Genomic DNA, 21,927 nt, shown 5'->3' on the forward strand with positions numbered 1-21,927 from the left:
TATCATACTGCATTGAGCAGACCAATTCTGAAAGAAGCTTTTATTTAGTGGTCTGGCCTGAACTACATGCCTCTAGATTTGTATCTGTCAAAATGTGTTTCATGGACCAATGACATCAGAATGCAATGCTCATTAGAGATGGAGCTTCCTGGGTTCTGCATCAGATGCTCTGAGATTCTCTGAGACAAGGCTTAGAGGTCTGCATTGGAACACACTCCTCATGTCATTCTTATCCGAACTGGAGTTCAAAAACCATAGCTTTAGAATCTTAAAATATTTGTTCAATAATTTAATTATGCAAACTGCTTAAAACATTAAAAAGAGAAGTTATATTGCATTTCACTACAGTTCAGTAATCCAATAGGATGTTGTTCCATTTTAAGATTGTGGTGTCAACATAAACATGATCTTTAGAGTCAGAACAGCCTAGGTTTGCCACAGCTCACTAGCTGTGCAACCTTGAACAAGTTTCTCAGCCTATCAGAACATCAGTTTCATCATCTCTGTAATGAGGAAATTATTAACAGCTACCTCACAGGGTTGCTTGAAAGCTAAATGAACAATGTATATGCAAAACACATAGCACAGTGCCTGGAATGTAATAGGCGTTTAATGCATGCTACATGTTATTATTATTATTACTTTCTATCTTAGCAACTTGATGTGACTGTAATCTCTTTTAAAATATTCAGTGTAAACAAACTTTCCCTTATAATTCTTGCAGCATTATTAGTAATGTTCTGGGAAACGGCTATTGCATAATCTGCCAAATAAGAACAAAGTGGACCTTGGCTAATCAGCAAACATGCCTGTGCATGTCTTTCTGGTAGCAATTCAGTCAGCTATTAAATTGTTCCTGCTGTGGTTTTAAAATATATAATATATATATATATATATATATATATATATATATATATATATATCAACTCATCTTTCTTTGCTAATGTTAAATCTAATCCGCATTAGCTGCTTGCTTTGTGCAGTTATTGGTATGCATTCACATTCTGTATCTATAGGATAGAAACAAAATCAATAAAACTTGCTTTGCGTGAGCCAGTGTTCAAGGTCCAACTACAGATTGGGAATAACAAATTAGTAGGCATTTACAGCAGAAATACTAGCACATAGCAGAGTCTTGGTTTTTGAGTCCTGCTACGCAGTTTGCAGCACTCCCATGTATTTAGACAGTGCTAGGTTTTTCTTCCAGTCACTCAGTTTCCAAGAGTACATCGTACTCAAGTTTCTTTATGACAAATCGTATGCAATTTGGTGTGTTTTCCTCTCTAAACCTCCTTTTGCCACCAAATTAACTTCTAAGGCCTACCTTATTATATCTCTCAGAGGTAAATAACTAAAGAATTAACTACTATGGGATGCAGGCTACCCCAAAAAGATACAGGTATTTTCCAAGTGACATAGGGACACACAGAGCAAAGGCTTTCAAAACCTTGTCATGTTTTGAATCACAGCAGGTATAAGGACAGATAGCCAGATTCTTCACCTTCCTATTAAAATTAGCTACAGGAAGTGGGAAAATTATTTTACACTCCTCTAAACCTGGCTGTCAAGAATTAGTGGAAAAATCCAACTTTGAATTTGTGCTTCCCTGAATGCAATCACATTTAGTCCGATTAGATTAAAGAAGAGTAGATCTCCCTCAAAGCAAACAGGAAATGGAGACACAATTTGACTTCATGATTAAGCACTAACAAAAGATACATGGCAAACAGATTGGGGTCTAAAGCAAACAGCATTTTTAGTAATTTAAAAATAACTTGAGGGACACATACACATATAAAATGCCAGCTTTTATTGTCAATCAAAATTGTTCATATGTTAAGAAGGCATTTTTTGTTATTTCTTTAAATTAATTCGAGCTTCAGATAGGAAGGCTATAATCACTGGAGCTAATAAAGTGTTTTTGTTCTTGACAAAGAATAAAACTTGCTATTGCAAGTGGCTCAACAATAGAAAGAATTTTATTAGAAACATAATTAATGCAGGGCTTTAAAGAAGTCACACTGCTAACCTAGGGCCCATGGTTTTAGGCAGAAATATGAACACAATTGCCACTTTGCAAGAACTCACCAACACCCATGAAAACAACTGAGTCTAAAAAATGACATCATTACTTCATTTTAAATCATAAAAATATTCTCGGCCAGGCGCTGTGTATCACGCCTGTAATCCCAGCACTTTGGGAGGCCAAGGCAGGCGGATCACGAGGTCAGGAAATCCAGATCATCCTGGCTAACACAGTGAAACCCCGTCTCTACTAAAAACAAAAAAACTAGCCGGGCATGGTGGCGGGCGCCTGTAGTCCCAGCTACTGGGGAGGCTGAGGCAGGAGAAGGACGTGAACCCGGGAGGCGGAGCTTGCAGTGAGCCGAGATCGCGCCACTGCACTCCAGCCTGGGCGACACAGCGAGACTCCGTCTCAACAACAAAAAAAATTCTCTAACTATGAAAATGCTTCTAAACTCTGGTGATTTTCCAGACGGGAGTTGAAGTGAAGGCCTACATTCACTTAGACTGTATCACAACTCCCCATTATTACCAGCTTGAGTTTTCTGGTTTGTTTGTTTTAATTTAGATTTGTGAACAATATGTCAACAAAATAATTTACTTGTTATACTATACCTTGCCTACTTGCAAAATGCTTATAGTATCCGACAGGCCTTACTTAGAAAGTAACAACCAGAAACAAATGTTTCTTGGAATAACAAACTCCACATCTACTCTACATCCTGTATTTTTCCCTGTATATTCTGTGATATGATGCAGTGTTTTTGTGATTGTCAGAGTATATGCATAAAGTGTCATTCTTTCTACTAAATATATAAATCTAGATAGCAAAAATAGGGTTTTTTTGCTACAATAGGCAGTGAAACAATTGTAAACTTTTTTTTTTGTTAAATTCATGAAATCTGAAACTATATTTTTTTCACTTTTTAAAAAGTTTTTAAATTATGAAATATTTACAGATTCACAGGAAGTTACATGGAAATACAAAGGAAGATCCCATGTACACCTTCATCCAGTCTCCCCCAATGTTAACAGCTTTCATTACCACAATATCATATCAAAATTTCATATTCTTGGCCTGGTGTGGTAGCTCATGCCTGTAATCTCAGCACTTTGGGAAGCTGAGGTGGGCGGATCACTTGAGGTCAGGTATTCAAGACCAGCCTGGCCAACATGGTGACACCCCGTTTCCACAAAAAAATACAAAAATTAGCCGGGCGTGGTGGCATGTGCCTGTAAATCCCAGCTACTTGGAAGCTGAAGCAGGAGAATCACTTGAACATGGGAGGCGGAGGTTGCAGTGAGCAGCGACTGTGCCACTGCACTACGGCCTGGGCAGCAGAGTGAGACTCCATCTCAAAAAACAAAATAAAAAAACAAAAACAAAAACCCTTCATCTTCTTTAATTTCCAGTATCTAACTTTGATTTCAAGATTTCCTTTTGAAATTTTTTAAGGCTTCTTAACCCTATAAAGTCTATAATTCTGTTTTCCTGTTAACTTTCATAATTAAGAATTTGACCTCTGATTACTATGCATACATCTCTTTTATGAATTTATCTAATAACATTTTATATTACTGTCACTTCTCCGTTTATTTCATTAACTTTTTTTTTTAACAGTAAGAGCCATCTTTTGGGGCCGGGCGCGGTGGCTCAAGCCTGTAATCCCAGCACTTTGGGAGGCCGAGATGGGCGGATCACGAGGTCAGGAGATCGAGACCATCCTGGTTAACACGGTGAAACCCCGTCTCTACTAAAAAATACAAAAAACTAGCCGGCCGAGGTGGCGGACGCCTGTAGTCCCAGCTACTCGGGAGGCGGAGGCAGGAGAATGGCGTGAACCCGGGAGGCGGAGCTTGCAGTGAGCTGAGATCCGGCCACTGCACTCCAGCCTGGGTGACAGCGCGAGACTCCGTCTCAAAAAAAAAAAAAAAAAGAGCCATCTTTTGTTTCCAGGTTATTTATTTCAAAATCCATCAAGTCTTTGGAAACAGATATTAATTTAATATTCTAATTTATTTCAGAAGAGATTTGACTTCATATGCCTATAACCAAGAAATGCAAATCTATAGTAAAGATAACGATATTTTACTTACTACTTCTCGCAAAACAGTCTCCATTGGTTTAAATTTAGTAACTGAGAGTATTTCTTTTCTTAAGTCATATTGCAGAAGATTGCATTTTCCAAAGATGACAACAGTAATATTTCTGGTCTTACATGCTCTTCCAGAACCTTGTTACTACCCCATTAAGAGGTAGAAACTTTTTTCCTTCCCCTTGAAGTTGGGAGAGCTATTGGGGCTACCGTGACAAGTAGGATATGTAAGAAGTGAGACTGTGTGACTTCTGAGACTAGGTCTTAAAGGCAAAAAGTTCTGTCTGGCTCTTTCTCTTGAGTCACCTGCCTTTGGATCTCAGCTACTATGTTGTGAGAATACCCAGGCCACAGGCAGAGGCCACGTGGCAGATGTTCCAGCTAAAGTCTCAGCCACAGGCCAGAATCAACTGCCAGATATAAGAAGAGAGCTTTCATAAGATTCCAGCCACCAGCATTTTCTTTTCCTTTCTTACTGCGTCACTTTTGTTTTTTCTTTCCAACTTTTATTTTAGGTTCAGGGGGTACATGCACAGGTTTGTTATATGGGTAAACTGCATGTATTGGGGGTTTAGTATACAGATTATTTTGTCACCCAGGTAATAAGCATAGTACTCAATAGGTAGTTTTTCAATCCTTACCCTCCTCCCATCCTCTACCCTCAAGTAGACCCCGGTGTCTGTTATTCCCTTCTTTGTGTCCATATGTACTCAATGTTTAGCTCCCACTTACAGGTAAGAACATGTGGTATTTGTTTCTCTGTTCCCTTGTTAATTCGCTTAGGGTAATGGCCTCCAGCTCCATCCATGTTGCTGTAAAGGACATGATTTCATTCCTGTTATGGCTGTGTATTATTCCATGGTGTGTATATACCACATTTTCTTTGCCCAGTCCATCACTGATGGTCTGATTCCATGCCTTTGCCATTGTGAATAGTGCTGCAATGAACATCTGCATGAATGTGTCTTTATGACAGAACAATTTATATTCCTTTGGGTATATACCCACTAATGGGATTGCTGTGTCAAATGGTAATTCTGTTTTAAGTTCTTGGAGAAATCTCCAAACTGCTTTCCACAGTGGCTGAACTAATTTACATTCCCACCAGAAATGTATAGGTGTTCCCTTTCTCTCCACAACCTCACCAGCATCTCTCATTTCTTGACTTTCTAGTAATAGCCATTCTAACTGGTGTGAGATGGCAGCTCATTATGGTTTTGATTTGCATTTTTCTGATGATGAGTGATGTCGAGCATTTTTTCATATACTTGTCCGCATGTGTGTCTTCTTATAGAAATGTCTGTTCATGTCCTGTGCCCATTTTTCAATGGGGCTGTTTATTTATTTTGCTAGTTGATTTGTTTAAGTTCCTTATGGATTCTGGATATTAGATCTTTGTCAGATACATAGTTTGCAAATATTTTCTCCCATTCTGTAGGTTGTCTGTTTACTCAGTTGATAGTTTCTTTTGCTATGCAGAAGCTCTTTAGTTTAATTAGGCCTTGCTTGTCAGTTTTTTTTTGTTGCAATTTTGTTGCAATTGCTTTTGGAATCTTCATCATGAAATTTTGGCAGGGCCTATGTCTACAGTGGTATTTCTTAGGTTTTCTTCTAGAGTTTTATAGTTTCAGATTTTACCTTTAAGTCTTTGGTCCATCTTGAGTTGATTTTTATATATGGTGAAAGGAAGGGGTCCAGTTTCAGTCTTCTGCATATTAGCCAGCAGTATTTAAGCCTTCTAGCTGAGGACCCAGGCATTGTGGAGCAGAGATAAGCCATTCCTACTGAGTCCTATCCAAAATTCCTGATGCTCAAAATGTGTGAGAATAATATAAGTGATTGTTTTTTGCTACTGAGTTTTGCAATTTGTTACAGAGCCACAAATGACCACAACACATGTACACTTAGATGTAAACATTTGCAGGAAGAGTATTTGGCACTCATTGGGCTACATCTGTTAATACCTGTAATGTTGCTCTTCTCTTGGCTTCTTATACAATGTGTTCCATTCTTCACTGATCAGTTAGTCTCTACTTTGTAAACTTTAGCAAAACCTACCTAAGCAGAGCTAGTTAAAATGAACAATACGTCTTCCAAGGAGGCCGCAGGAACCACTGATGTGTGCAAAGACCTGCTTCCTTGAGAGTGCCCTCCACATAGCACTGACAGCTCTCTGAATTCCTGGCCAAGTGCAGCAGGCTAAACCATGTATGTGCCTGAATCGACTAGGACTTATATGTGCACAGGTATGAGGGGATGCCCTGGTGGACCAGGGACTGGAATATTGAGAGGGCTTTTCCATCAGCCACAACCTGCGGCCTGTACCTCAAATCAAATGACCTCCCAGTTTCCTGGAGAGAGACCGGAAGTCTCACCAGTAAGTACACAGGAGTCTCTGAGGGTGCAAAGAATAATGTCATTCTACAAATATTTACTGAGTAGCCACTGCATCCTAAAAGGATGATGTAGAGAATTCAGAGTAGGAAAATAACCATGTAAACACACAGTTACTGGGCTGTGAGTACTATAGCAGACATAAGCACACCAACTTCCCACTCCTTATGGCCTCCTCCCTGCACCAATATCTCATCCATCACCTTTGCTTTCATTCCTTGTCCTGTCCTCAGACCTCCCTTTCCAGTTTTAGTGCAAACACCTCATCACTTTCCCTTGATGTTTCTTAAAGGGTACCTAGTGGTCCACCAGCCTAAGAATACTTTGGGGTTTTTGTTAATATTGCAGACACCTGGGTCACTCCAGACTCAATGAGTCAAAATTACCAGTGCTGGGATCCAGGGTTTGAATTTTTGTAAATGCCCCCTGCTGATTCTGATGCATCTATTCTTGTCTTCCCCACTCCAGTCTCTGCTATCCGATTCACTCTTCTTGAGTACCCTAGATTAATTTTTCAGAGCTTGACTCTGATAATATCACTCCCTTGCCACCTTAAAATGGGTTACCAGTGCCTAGCAGCCCTTTTGCTCTATATCCTAGTACTCAAAACTTTTTACAATTTGGCCTCAACCTACTTCCTAGTCATGTCACCAATAACCCACATAGAGCTAGTTGTATGACATATAGCTTGCTTCTGCCAAATCATATCCCCTTCCACCCCCCACTTCCCAAACACAGCCTGGACTTCCCTCCAGCTGCCTGCCCGGAGGGAAGTTTTGCAAGTTAGCCTGCCCCTCTGAATACCTTCAGCTCTTCTGTGGCAGCTGGTAAAAATTCTCCTTAGCACCTAGTTCAAAGAAAGTTAAGATCTTCCACAATATCATCATATCCGAAAGTTCTCTTTCCCTTCTCTCAAAATCTGTAGCACCTTGTCTTAAATATTCTCACAGTGTCTCTCACATCCCTCCTTATAGTGACAATATCAGTATTTACCTAATAGCTAGTCCCACTCACCCCCAAAAGTATTCAAATATGTGTATGTATACATGTGTGTGCATAAGTCTGTACACGCACTAAGTTAAATTTTAAAAGCCAAATTTTTATATGTATATACACACACACACATTACACACATACACATACACACACACACATATATATATCTAACTTTATTTTATTTTAGATTCATGGAGTACATTTGCATGTTTGTCACAAGAGAATATCGAGTACTGGTGGAGACTGGGCTTCTAGCGTTCCCATTACCCAAACAGTGAAAACTATCTGATAGGTTATTTTTCAATCATCAGCCACCTTCCATCCTTCCCTTTTTTGGAGTTTTCAGTCTCCATTACTTCCATCTTTTTTTAAAATACTTCATCTTCGTTAAAGAGTATACTGGCCACTTATATATATTGTGGCCTTTTCAAAATTTGCTAAAATTTATAATTCTACAATATAAATTTATTTCATAATTTCTAAATACTTTGTAGAAAGTTGCAATCATATTTCAAATTTTTCATCAGATTATTATATTTAGTAATTGTTTTGCTATGAATACAAACAAAATCATGATGTGCTATTAGAATTAAGTTGGTACTTTGTTAGAGTGGAGAGATTCCAAACTATTATAAATCTTATACATTTTATAATTATTTTGTTGATAAAGACCAATACATAAGCTGCTACTTAGTAATATAAAAGTTACTTTGCACCAAAGGGAATACATTAAACACACATTTTGAGTTACCGTTACTCAGATCCTAAATCAGTGACCCTCATTAAGGAACCACCGTGTGTTGGGACTTCTAGTGTGCCCTGGCTTCATGCGTCACATCCTAAAATGAAGGTCACTCAGGGTGGAGGAGTGTTTAGGACCATCGCAACTTTCCCTTTCTCACATCCCCAACCCATCCCTGTCTCCCTGGGAGGACAGGCTTTGCAGTGACATCTCTGTTGTTACTAGTTGGGCATCATTACCTCACTGTCCTGAGACCCATTCCCTTATTTATGAGAATAAAAACAGTGTCACCAGCTTTCTATTTCTTTTCTCATTTAACAAATGTTTATTAATCACAAAACACCAAAAATAAATATTTAGTAACAGTGTTGTTTCTAAGCATGTTGTCCATTCATTCACTCCTTCAACAAATGCTTGTTAGGCAGATAAAAATGCATATTCTATTTATGGAGTCCGTGTTCATAGATACAGAAAATGTTAGAGCTGAGAGGGAATATAAGGATCATCATGTTCGACACTCTTATTTTGCATAGGGAGAAATCCAGGTCCACAGAGCATAACCGACTGTCTTACCTGGAAGTTTGCTACATCAGGGCAGAAAGTCAGGTTTTATGACAGGTCACTATTTTTTACAGTAGGTCATCTGACTCTTCCCAATACATGGTAGGTGTTCCAATCCTGTTCTAAAGATGTGCTGTATGTTTAGATTAAGCGTATAGGAGTTATTAAATTTGAGTTGGAAATATGAAAATGACTGCACAATTTTGTATCTTTAAAAAAATGCATATTTTTAGTGCTGTCCCCTGAAAAGACTAAAGCAATGATGACCCAGTAGCAATGAGCATCCTTAGCAGTCAATTAAATAGCCTGTAATAGCATTTCCAACAAAGAGGAACAACAAAGACATCCTTAAGGAATAAATAACCCTTAGTTTGTGGCATTATTTTGAGTGTCACCAGCTTTCTAAGGTTACTTTGAGGATTGGGCAGAATAATAGGAAATCTATAAATGTTGCCTGTTTCATTACAACAATTTCAATGCGTGGGACCTTTATCAGAAAACTTAGAGAAACAGAAGACGCCTTACTTCCAGAGACTGGTAAACAGGCTGTGTCTGCTTTTACAGGTTCCAGAAATTCTCCTACCTCAAATCCCCCTGTCAGCTTCCAATCCCCTGAAAGCTGGCAGTGACTCAGATGAACCTGTCAGTCTTGGATCAATGGTTCCCTGCTGTTGTAAAAGGGACATTGGAAGAGAGCACTATGCCTCACTGGTAATATGATCCTCTACTTGATTGAATTTATCAGCTCTTTTCCTGAGAACAGATGTGGGTGGATTAGACCATGTGTGGGCCTTGGGCAGACAGTAAAGAAGCAAAGATGGACTGGAGGTGGGGAGTCCTAACAAACATGTTTATCCTACTCAACATTGCCTAAAAACTAGTCATAGCCATACAAGGAAAGAGAAAAACATCTTTCCGTGTGCATCTTTGTGATGGATTTAGAGGTAATGTATACGAAAGCATTATTGCCTGAGGGTTGTGAACAGAAACTCTGGAACCAGACTGCCTGCTTTCAAATCCTGGCTCTGGCACTCACTAGCTCTGTGATCTTTGGCAAATTACTACACTTGTGCCTCAATATCCTCATCTGCTAAATTGAGGAGCACAATAATTAAAGTTTTCCTTAGGGTTCTGGTGAGATTTAAAGAAGATGACACATGTAATATACACTTGCAGTAGTGCCTGGCCACAAAGTTTCAACAAATATGGAGAGGGAAACGGAGAGAGATATATAGAGAGAGAGAGAGACAGAGAAAGAGGTCACAAAATCGGATCATACTATACTTTGACTTTTTCTACTTAATTTATTGTGATTTACAATTTATAATCTAAGTAGAGATAACCCAAAATACATATTTAATGTATTCCCCTTGGTGCAAAATAACATCTGCTTCTCTGTATCCCTACTTATTTTATTTATTTATTTTGTTTTTTGAGGCAGCGTCTTGCTCCGTCACCCAGGCTGGAGTGCAATGGCGCTGTCAAGCCTCACTGAGAGTACAGTTGCTGGGACCACAGGTGTGTACCACCATGCCCAACTATTTTTTTTTTAATTATTTTTAGTAGAGACCAGGTCTTGCTAAGTTTCCCAGGCTGCTGTACATTTCCTGGGCTCAAGCGATCCTCCCTCTTCACCCTCTCAACGTGCTGGGGTTACAGGGATGAACCACTGCACCAGCCTTATGTTTTTCATGTAATATTAAATATAGCAAATTAATACAATATTTATATGTACCCCTACGCTCTTACATATGCAGAAAATATTTCTGGAATAAAAATGTACACATGCTTCTGCATCTTCACATTACATTACATTTAAATCTTCATCATATTATAATAGCTGCATAATGTTGCATGGTATGAATGCATTTTACTATTTTTAGAGAGTTCCTTACAGGGAAACTTAAGATGTTTCTAGCTGATATGGCTTGGCTATGTCTCCATTCAAATCTTATCTTGAATTGTAGTTCCCATAATCCCCATGTGTCATGAGAGGGACCCAGTGGAAGGTAATTTAATCATCGGGGAGGCTACCCTCATGCTGTTCTGCTGAGAGTGAGTTCTCACGAGATCTGAGGGTTTTATAAGGGGCTTCCCCCTATTGCTCAGCACTTCTTTCCTTGCTGCCGCCATGTGAAGAAGGACATGTTTGCTTCCCCTTCCACCACGACTGTAAGTTTCCTGAGGCCTCCCCAACCATGCTGAACTGTGAGTCAATTAAACCTCTTTCCTTTATAAATTACCTAGTCTCAGGTATGTCTTTTTGAGCAGCATGAGAACAGACTAATACACTAGCATTATCAAAAATGTTGCAATTAACAACTTTGTGGTCTAGTTTTGCATGCAAATGCAAAGAGATCCATGGGATAAAATCATAGAAGCAAAATTACTGACTCAATATTCATGCACATCTCTAATTAAAGGAATATTGCCTAAGTGCAGATGTTTCCTTTTGTCCTCTCCCATTTTCTAATGACTAGTTTTCTTTTGTGTAATGATTTATAAAGACCTTTGTCTATTACAAAATTATATAACTTCTGTCATATTTGTGACACATTTTTCTCCAACTTTCTCATTTGCTTTTTATTTATACATTTCATTGTGCAGATATTTTTAAGCACTGAAATGTACAAATCCGTTTATTTTTGGTTCTGTGTTTCTGACAAGCTAAGAAAGGATTTCCCCATTACTAGATTATGAAAGAAAAAGAAAAACACCGCCATGATTTTTAAAATAGTTCTATGGTTTCATCTTTTAAAATTTAGGTTAAGCCATACGAAATCAATAAAAATCAAGTGATTTTAGCCTACAAAATGTCAGTTGCAGACAAATGTGTTTAAACCTTTGGTCTACTTGAAATTGCATGTGCTTGTGTGTATGTGTGTGCGTTTGGGGTGTATGTGTGTGCTATGTGAAATATAAAGGCATGAGATAATAAGTCAACTTCTTTCCTCTGCTTCCCTATCCAAGTGTCTCCAAATGATTTCATGAATATTCTCATCTCTTACATATTTGGGTCTATTTTGAACTACATATTCCACCCTGAGGATATATATGTATAAATTACTATGGTTGGCAAGTATATTCCAATATCTAATAGAACTAGGTTTCCCTCATAACTCTTGTTTTGTAGACTTTTTTTCTATATACCATATAATGTTTATTTTTCTGAATTAATATAATTATTTCTAACAATTCAGATTTTTAGAAAGTCTTGCTCAAGAGTGCAATTTTAGCTTTATTTGTTATCTGACATATTTATAGTGAGTTTTCTTGTCCAGGAACAAGTTTTGTCTTCAATAGTCCAAGTTCTCTTCTATATATTCCTCAAAAGACTGTGTCAGATTTTTCTTCATAGAATTCCTCCACCTTTGACATCTTCCACCTTCCTAAATTCTCTTACTGTTTTTTCACAGCTTTTTAGTTAATTCTTTTATGTCTTCCAGTCATATATTGATGTTATATGTAACTAATGGTAAGTTTGCCATACCACTTCCAATTATTTTTGTTATTTATTTGTACCCAATTATATTGGCTGGTATGTGACTACTGACTTTGGTGGGAATGTTCTTAAAACTTAGCACTGATGCAGCCTATACACAAACATACACACACACACACACATACACTCACACCACACTATGAAGATTTTATAAAACTCAGAATTAAGTGCAAATTTCATAAAACTTATTTTGCACTTGGATGGGTATAGAGTTTTTTCTTTGGGTTATTACTAAGGTAAATTATATTAATATAATTCATAATATTGAATCATCCCTACATTCCCAGAAGACTCCCCCGTTTAGTAGCACATTACTGTTTTAACAAACTGCTAAGTCTATTTATTCTAAGTCACAGATAATAATTGCAGCTCTATGTTTTCTTCTTCAGCCCTGATTCTCTGATGTTCTTCAGAAAGGAAATGGATCTATATTACAACGTTCTCCACATCTACAATGGCTTCCCATGGGCCAAGTCATAGAATCTTCGTAAAAGGTTATTTCAGGACCATTTCACTCATCTTTAGAGAAGCCCACTCCCTAACTGAGCTTCAGAGTGGTGTGTATCAGTCTTTAATGCTGTTCACTTGATCTGATCCAATTATCACTATTATTTGGCAGATAGTCTTAAGGGTAGGAGTATGATTATTTTCAAGTTTACCAACGTTGAATTTTTTCCAAAACTTTTGCATTCATTTTGGTACTTTTGATAAGTCTCAGGGAAAAATAAAAATATCCTTCCTTACAATCTTTTACCAGAACTCCTACTCCAAGGGCTAGCTGCTGCTCCTTTGAATGGACATACTTAAATTATCTAAACAATATCCTGTTTTTAGATATTTAGGTTATTCCAATTTTTTTTTTTTTTTTTTTTTTCTTGACGGAGTTTTGCCCTGTCGCCCAGGCTGGAGTACAGTAGTGTGATCTCCACTCACTGCAACCTCTGCCTCCTGGGTTCAAATGATTCTCCTGCCCTAGCCGCCCGAGTAGCTGGAATTATAGGCATGCACCTCCACGCCTGGCTAATTTTTGCATTTTCAGTAGAGACGGGGTTTCACCATGTTGGTCAGGCTGGTCTCAAACTTCTGACCTCGTGATCTACCTGCTTCGGCCTCCCAAAGTTCTGGGATTACAGGCGTGAGCCACAGCACTCAGCCAAGTTATTCCAAATTTTCACTGTGATAAATATCACTGAAAAGAAGGAACATTTTAAAAAATCAAGATTGGAGAAAATCAAATTCACCCAAAATAGTGACAGGTAGGAAAGTAAAGGATGCCTGTAGAATAATGAAAAAACTAATGAAAAGGAGCTGCTTTCATGGGGTGAGTTCTCAGGCAGAAGGGAATAAAGGGAACTAAATCTCTTTAGCAAGTTCCTCTTATTTAATCTCTGCTCTTTCCCCTTCCCACATCCTCTCTTGTAGAGGGTCTGCTGTGGCAATATTGCTGTATGAGATTAGGACACCTCTCTCTGATATGTAAGGTGCAAGCTAGGGCGTGGTGGCAGGCGACCTTATTTGTTTCCATTCTCTTGAGTTCTCACTTATTGGAAAAACCAGGATAGCCATTAGTAATCACAGAAGTGGTTCTAATATCATGGTCCAGAAGAATTTCCTTTCCTGCCACGCAGAACTCAACTGCTATAAATTATGACTGGGAATAGTACATCAATTTAAGTAAGAGGGACGGTCACCTTGAATCAAAGAACCAAGCTTTTACACTGTGTTGTAAATGTTTTTCTGTTAAAGAATAATAGCAGGATTTAGTTGGACACTTATCTTAGACATAGATGCTGTAAAATTTCAAAACTGCTTCACCTTTATCTCTTGTCTGTCTGAAGAACATACAGATTTACACAGTCTAGCTGACATTCAAGTTCTTTAACTTCTTTAACCCCCAGCTGGTTCATCAGATACAGATGTCTCAAATCAGACTTAGTACTAAGGTGGGCAGCAGTGAATAAAACATAAATGTCAACAACAAACCCACAAGAAACTTTAAAATAACTGTCCTGTTGAGGGTCTGTACTGGGCATTAAGGATAAAGAAGTATCTTATATGATCTGTGCCTTGAAGAAGCTTAAGCTATACTGGGCTAAATAGAGATGACAATTTTCAAGATTGAAATGATCAGTGATACAATGTCACACAGAAAGGGAAGAAAGTTCTTTGGTCTGGATTTTTGTGTGTGTGCTTTTACTCCCCAAGTAAACAGACAGCCAATGAGAGGCCTGATCAGTAGCTAACTAGTTTCTAGGACAAGCAAGGTCAAGATTAGACTTGGAGAAGAAAAAAATCCTCTCAGCAAGTCAAGCTGCCCCTACATTATGAACAGAAAGGGTTGGGAAAGAGGGAGGTGTGGGATGTCAGACTTCCGGAGGAGCTCTTTTGAAACTCACATATCCAGGCTTCGTGGCTTTGCAGTTCTGATGAACATTAGAGGGGAGGAGAGAAGAGGACAGTGCACAAATCCAGGTGCATTTTGAAGTCTTCTAGGTAATTAACTGTCTTTCCTCTTCACCCTGCATCCAAAAAAGGCTGATAGGGACACCTTCCCTGCAAAGGTCCATCCACGTGGGCTCCTGGGAGGGCACCTAGCACTAAGGGCACCTTTTGGAAAATAAGCCAGGCTTAACCCTCTACAGCCACGTAGCAAGCAAGAAATCAGTCAGGAAAGCCAGGAGTTTTAAGTGCTTGTATTATTTTTCTTTCTTTCTTTCTTTTTTTTTTAGACAAAGACTTGTCCTGTTGTATAGGTTGGAGTGCAGAGGCATGATCTCAGCTCACTGCAACCTCTGCCTTCCTGGTTCAAGCAACACCACCATTCCCGGATCATTTTTGTATTTTTAGTAAAGACTGGGTTTCATCACATTGGCCAGGCTGATCTTGAACTCCTGACCTCAGGTGATCTGCTCAACTTGGTCTCCCAAAGTGCTGGGATTACAGGCATAAGCCACCATGCCTGGCCAAATGCTGTATTATTCTAATCCTTCCTTTTAGTAGAGATCATGGGTATTTGTTAGTCATTTCATGGGATTATGGAAGAAATATGTAATCATGAAATATATTATTACTAGTTTTGATTATCTGGGAAAGGCTACTAGTAATCTCAGAAAACCATTTTCTACCATGAAATTTAATGTAAATATTGTTTATTTTAAAGTCTTATTTTTTTTTTTTTTTTGTTGAGACGGAGTCTCGCTCTGTCGCCCAGGCTGGAGTGCAGTGGCCGGATCTCAGCTCACTGCAAGCTCCGCCTCCTGGGTTTACACCATTCTCCTGCCTCAGCCTCCCAAGTAGCTGGGACTACAGGCGCCCACCACCTCGCCCGGCTAGTTTTTTGTATTTTTTTTAGTAGAGACGGGGTTTCACCGTGTTAGCCAGGATGGTCTCGATCTCCTGACCTTGTGATCCGCCCGTCTCGGCCTCCCAAAGTGCTGGGATTACAGGCTTGAGCCACCGCGCCCGGCCTAAAGTCTTATTTTTTATGGTGGCTTTAAGTAAAAACCAGTTAATGTGAAAATTCTTCATCTTCTTATCAGAAAATCAGTCATAAAAATGAGTTTTGATAATAAATGGATCTAAACAGGTAGAAGTGCAGGTCAGAAGTTACAATGTTAAAGGTACAAAAATAGAACCATATGGGAACTTTCTTCTAAAAACTCTGCAGTCAACATTTCACCCATCAATTCATATCACTATTAATATTTGGAAGCTTTGGGGCAAGCAAGAATCACATGTGCATGTGACCAGCCCTAAGGGACACCCCTTAGAAGGGCAGCAAAGGCCCGGCATGACCATCTAGCATGGCTCCCTTAATTCACATGAATTGCAGTTACCCACTTCAAACATTAATGCAAAATGAAACTACCACTTTAGCAAACCTTAGCTGGATCCATTTTTTCAATACACATTCTTTCATGTTCCACCAGTTTGCTGTTTGAACCTACTGTCTCAATATATAAAAACATACTTCACTCAGTGGAGGAATCAGAACCAATTTGCCCCTAAACATTTTCTTTTTAAAGACGAGGTCTCATTCTATCACCCATCCTAGGGCACAGTAGTGCCACCATAGCTCTCTGTAACCTTGAACCCCAGGCTCAAGCAACCCTCTTGCCTCAGTCTCAGGAGTAGCTGGGACTACAGGTGCATGCCACCACACCTGGCTAAATCAATTTTTTTTTTTTTTTTGGTAGAAAAAAAAATTTTTTGTTGCCAGGCTGGTCCTCCCAGCCTCAAGCAATCCTCCCACCTTGGCCTCCCACAGTGCTGGGATTACAGGTGTGAGCCACTGTGCCCAGCTAAAAAAATTACGTCTTGTACCATAAGTTTGTAAACTGTGTTCATGTGAATGAAATAATCACCTAAGGCATAACAAAATATAATCTCAGATTATAACAACACATTTAAATTAAGATGCGTATGAGAGAAAATCCATCTGGTTTTTCTGGAACTTTCCACATAAGTCATAGCATACTACTTAATTTTATATGTTAAATTTTTTTTACAGTGCCAAAAAGACAAAAACAATTATTATTATATTATTCTTATAATAATTACAAATGTAATTTGTATTTACCAAAAAAAGACAAGCTTCCCATAGTTTCTAAAAATATTGCTTTTTTTTCTAAAAAAAGTCTTATATGGTTTCTTGTTGCCAAGTGCAAAATAATAGTCTTACCTTTGTCGGTGTGGTTCTGGCTTTCCTAACTTGCCTGTCACTGATCACTAATAAACATCCTTTGTCCCATCTAACATAAATTATAGGACGTTTCCTAATTTACCTTAAGGTTTCCCACCTCCACTCCATTGCTTATGCTAGTTGTGTGCCTGCCAATGGACAATCTAATTCACTTATCCTTTGAAACTCATCTCACATACTAGCTAATTCATTAAAAATGTCAGGTTCTGAATTTGTTCTTTTTGCTTAACATTACTTTGGCTATTTGGGCTCTTTTTTGGTTCCATAGGAATTTTAGAATAGTTTTTTCTAATTCCGTGAAAAATGTCATTGGTAGTCTGATAAGAATAGCATTGAATCTGTCAATTGCTTTGGGCAGTATGGCCATTTTTATGATGTTGATTCTTTCAATCTATGAGCATGGAATGTTTTTACATTTATTTATGTTGTCTCTGATTTCTTTCAGGAGTGCTTTGTAATTCTCCTTTTAGAGATCTTTTAATTTTTTGGGTAGGTGCATTCCTAGGTATTTCATTTTCTTTGTGATTATTGAGAGTGGGATTGTGTTCATTTCACTCTCAGACTGCATGTTGTTGGTGTACAGAAATGCTACTGAAGAACAAAGCCAGAGTTATTACACTACCCCCCTTCAAGCTATATTATAAAGCCACAGTAACCAAAACAGCATGATATTGATACAAAAACAGACACAGATCAATAGAACAGAATATAAAATTTAGAAATAAACTTAGAAATGTAGAAATAAAGCCACACACCTACAATCGTCTTCAAGGAGTCCAACAAAAACAAGCAATGGGGAAAGGACTCCCTGTTCAATAAATGGTGCTGGGATAACTATCTAGCCTTAGGCTGAAGATTGAAACTGGGCCCCTACTTTTCACCATAAAAAAACCATAATGATATACCATCTCACATTAGTCAGAATGGCTATTATTAAAAACTCAAAAACAACAGATGCTGACAGGGCTGCAGACAAAAGGGAATGCTTACACACTGTTGGTAGGAACATAAATTAGTCCAGCCACTTTGGAAAGCAGTTTGGAAATTTCGCAAAGAACTTATAACAAATTTACCATTTGACCCAACAGTCTTATTACTGGGTATATACTTCCCCCACCCCCCACAAAAAAATAAATAAATACATCATCCTACCAAAAAGACACAGACACCTATATGTGCATCACTGTGCTATTCACAATAACAGAGACATGGACTCCACTTCGGTGTCCATCAATGGTAGACTGGATAAAGAAAATGTAGCACAGATATGCCATGGAATTCTATGCAACCATAAAAAATAATAAAACCATGTCCCTTGCAGCAACATGGATGGAGCTAGAGGCCATAATCCTAAGAAAATTAACACAGGAACAGAACTGTGCAAAACCAAATACTGCATGTTTTCACTTGTAAGTGGGAACTAAGCATTGAAAACACATGGACATAAATATGGGAACAATAGACACTGTGGACTACCAGAGGGGTGGAGGGAGGAGGTGAGTTAAAAAAACTGCCCCTTGGATAGTATGCTCACTGCCAGGATGATAGGATCTGTACTGCAAACCTCGGTGTCACACAATATTCCCATGTAACAAATCTGCACATGTACCCCCTGTATCTAAAATAAAAGTAGAAAAAATACGAAGGTCCTTCACTTGATAATATCCTCTCCACCTTCACTCACAGATGAGAGGGTAGAGAATTCATTAGTGCCACTCTTCAGGATTATCCATCATGTCACCCCTTATATAATCATCTGTGTATTTATTAAGTGAACTGACGTGTCCACATGGCCCCAGTGTGAGTGAGTGTGGGTGTGGGTGTGGGTGTGAGTGTGCCCTGCAATGCGACAGCAGCCTGGCTGCGGCAGTTCCCACCTGAGCTGCTGGGATGGGCTCTGGCCACCCGCAACCCTGAACTGGAATATGTAGGTATTTATCTTTCTTAAATGTATGTACAACTCGTTTATTTCAATGTTTAATATGAGAAGTGTTCTGGTCTTTATTTAGAAGTCTGGTGAAATTTTTGCAACCAGAAATATGCCACAGAAACTTGACTCCTGTTTATATCAATTAACCTGTGGTCAAATGGGTTTCCTTAAAAGTCATCTCACTTGAAGTCATAGTTTGCAGTTTCCAAGAACCTACTGATAGCATTAAATGAGGATTTATTGTACCATAAAGAAAATTATACTCTAATGAAATGTGTTATGAAATGACACAGCTTGAAGACATAGAGGGCGGAAAACATTCAAGGCACTCTAGGGTTATAATCCCAGTGCACTGAGAAATGCCAGGTTGAGTCTAAGACTTTGAGGTCAGACAGACTATGATTTTTAATGTTGATGGTGCCATTTGTAAATGTGGCCTTGAGCAATTTATTATATTTAGAGTTTTGGGCCTTTATTTTCTCATTTATTAAACAGAGACAGAAATGCCTACTTACAGGGTTGTGAAAATCGTATGAAATCGTTAAGTAGAGCACTTAGATGTGTTCACAGCACGTGGGGCTCCACAAACAAGAGCTCTTTAATCGCTAAGGTCTGGAAAAAACCATAGTGAGCAGAACCCACCCACCTTCTCATTAACTTCTTTTTACCAATGTTTTAGATGAGGACAAAATTCTCCCCCCGCCCCCCGGCCCCCGCCCCATTCTGCTCAATTTCATTTAGTTTGATTCCGGAGAGGCTTCAGTAGCTGGAGGGAGGAGCCACTGTCAGGTGCACAAAGTCAAGGGAAGAGGTAAAGTCCCATAAACTCTACTGGTCTTGCCATTCTGTGTGGGACAGGGATCACTGTAAGGAATAGTCATAAGACTGATTTTTGAGTTTGAAACCAAATCATACAAAGAGTGGACGGGGGACATAAGAGTGTTGACCTGTAAGAGAGGAACACTGGGGAGACCATCGTCACCTCATGTGCAGGAATAGCCAGACAAGGTCCCCTGAGGCCCAATGGGATAAAACTAGGACACATGAATGAAGTTACAAAGAGACACATTTCTGTTCGGTATACATAAAGAACTGGGTTTTGGATGTTTGCTCTATCCAAAGATGGACAGGGAAGTGGTTCTAAGAGGTCAGATTATACTACCTTTAGGAGTTATTCTAAACTTAATATCCAATAAATCTATGAAATCTTCAGGAAACTTTGTTTTGATGCTACACAAGACCCAGCTTTTAAGAAACAGGGTCAATTATTTTAAATTACAGAATTGTGTCACATATTTATTGTAAACTTATCTACAAACAATTCATTAAAATAAATACTTCCCTTGATGTCACATCTCCCTCCAGCTACCATCAATTTCCCTACTCTCTTGTACTAAAAAACTCTTCCAAGGAATTTCTACTGAGTCAGTCTCCACCTCCTCAACTCCCAGTTTCTCCTGAGCCTAGGCCAATCAGACTTTCATCTTCACTATTTTAATGAAAACATTCTTATCAATGCCACACCTTCACTGTACCACATTCCAAGCTTAATTTTCAGTTCTCATATGACATGACCTTTCAGCACATTACCATTGCTAGTTTACACCCTCATTCTTAAAACTCCAATCCCCTGGATGCCCAGCCATCGTCTTCTGTTTTTGGTTTGCGATTTACCATACTGCTGCTCCTTTTCAGGTTCCTTTGCGGTCTCCTGTCTTTTGTTCTGAATTAAAAATACTGGAGAGGACCAAGTGAACAACAATCACTTCTACATTCTTCCTTCAGTAAATCTCATCCGGATAAATGTCATCTTTATGCTCCCGAATCACAAACACATATCCTCAGCCTTGAACTCTCTCCTGAGCTCCAGCCTGTTCAATAAAACTGATTTCTCAACATCTCTACTGGATGTGAACTTTTTAAAGCACAACTGCTTGATTTCATGCATCGTCATCTAAGCTCCAGATACATTGGTTAAATTTACTGCAAGAACCTTTATGTTTGTTATTTACTCAGCCTAGAATACCTTCCTCTCTTTGAAGGCTCTGTCCTTCTCATGCAGGTCTCAGATGCAACATCAACTCTTTAGCATGCTTTTGCTGACACCCCTTATCTCAAGTAGGACTGTAGAAGTTTATTAAATAGTAGGCAAATGAATAAATGAGCAATCTGTTTTTTTAATCGTAATACTTAAAAATGTTGCCACTAGCTATTCCAAACTGCCTTGCCAGAAACTATATATTCTTTCTCAAATTTGGAAACACTGAAACAGAAATCTGTTAACAGAGCTGTTGTGGGAAAATGCAATTGGCTCTACATCTGCCCCTAGTGGGAACTCTGGAAACTTTACAGCAGCAGCCAACCTAGAGTTTAGGCTCTGACAAAGCAGTAAACTCCAAGGTCACAGCTGTCTCACCTGTACAGTGTGGCTGTTGGGTCTATGTTCTCCAAGGTCTAGCCCCACTCTGAAATTCTATGCTATTATGTTTCAAATATTCTCTATCCTGAATAGCTAAATGGGGACCTTGTCCTTGCATCTGCTTGTACATAGAATGAGAGGAGAGATGGAGCTAGCTGCCCTGATCAGGCCATCACAGTGGAGAACTGAGGGCTCCAACCGAGGGGTTGATTCTACAGATTTCTTTCCTATTCCTTGCACTTCTCTTCCAAAAGAGTGTGCCTGGCAAAAAGGGCAATGTAAAAAAAACCAAACAAACAAACAAATGAAAAAACCCTGTGATCTGTGTCCCTGGGTGAAACTTAGATAGAATAATTGTCAGTATTTACTTTAAGGCCAGTTTTGCATTATGAGGTATTTTTTGACTATTTTCTTATTTTACAAAGTTATGATTATAGTCTTTTGTGTTTTTTTGTTTTTGTTTTTGTTTTTTTTTTTTTGAGATGGCATCTCACTCTGTTGCCCAAGTGATTTCAGCTCACTGCAACCTTCACCTCCCAGGGTGTTCAAGAGGTGCTCAT

At 38.8% G+C, this 21,927-nt stretch overlaps 1 protein-coding gene and 1 long non-coding RNA gene across 15 annotated transcripts in view; one reads left to right on the forward strand and one right to left on the reverse strand.

Annotated features, from left to right (window-relative positions):
* Nucleotides 1-21,927, reverse strand: part of LOC105489042 (spectrin repeat containing nuclear envelope protein 1) — a 536,331-nt gene that overhangs the window by 473,630 nt on the left and 40,774 nt on the right. The gene's annotated exons all lie outside the window — the stretch shown is intronic.
* LOC139363063 (uncharacterized) lies at nt 10,261-21,087 on the forward strand. Of its 2 annotated transcripts, none has more exons than XR_011622947.1 (3): nt 10,261-10,332; nt 12,706-12,873; nt 20,644-21,087. It is a non-coding gene; the product is annotated as an uncharacterized lncRNA (long non-coding RNA). The 2 variants fall into 2 exon arrangements; XR_011622946.1 differs by lacking the exon at nt 10,261-10,332 and adding an exon at nt 10,948-11,022.

The sequence above is a fragment of the Macaca nemestrina genome, chromosome 5 (assembly GCF_043159975.1).
Source record: "Macaca nemestrina isolate mMacNem1 chromosome 5, mMacNem.hap1, whole genome shotgun sequence".
Lineage (NCBI taxonomy): Eukaryota > Metazoa > Chordata > Mammalia > Primates > Cercopithecidae > Macaca > Macaca nemestrina.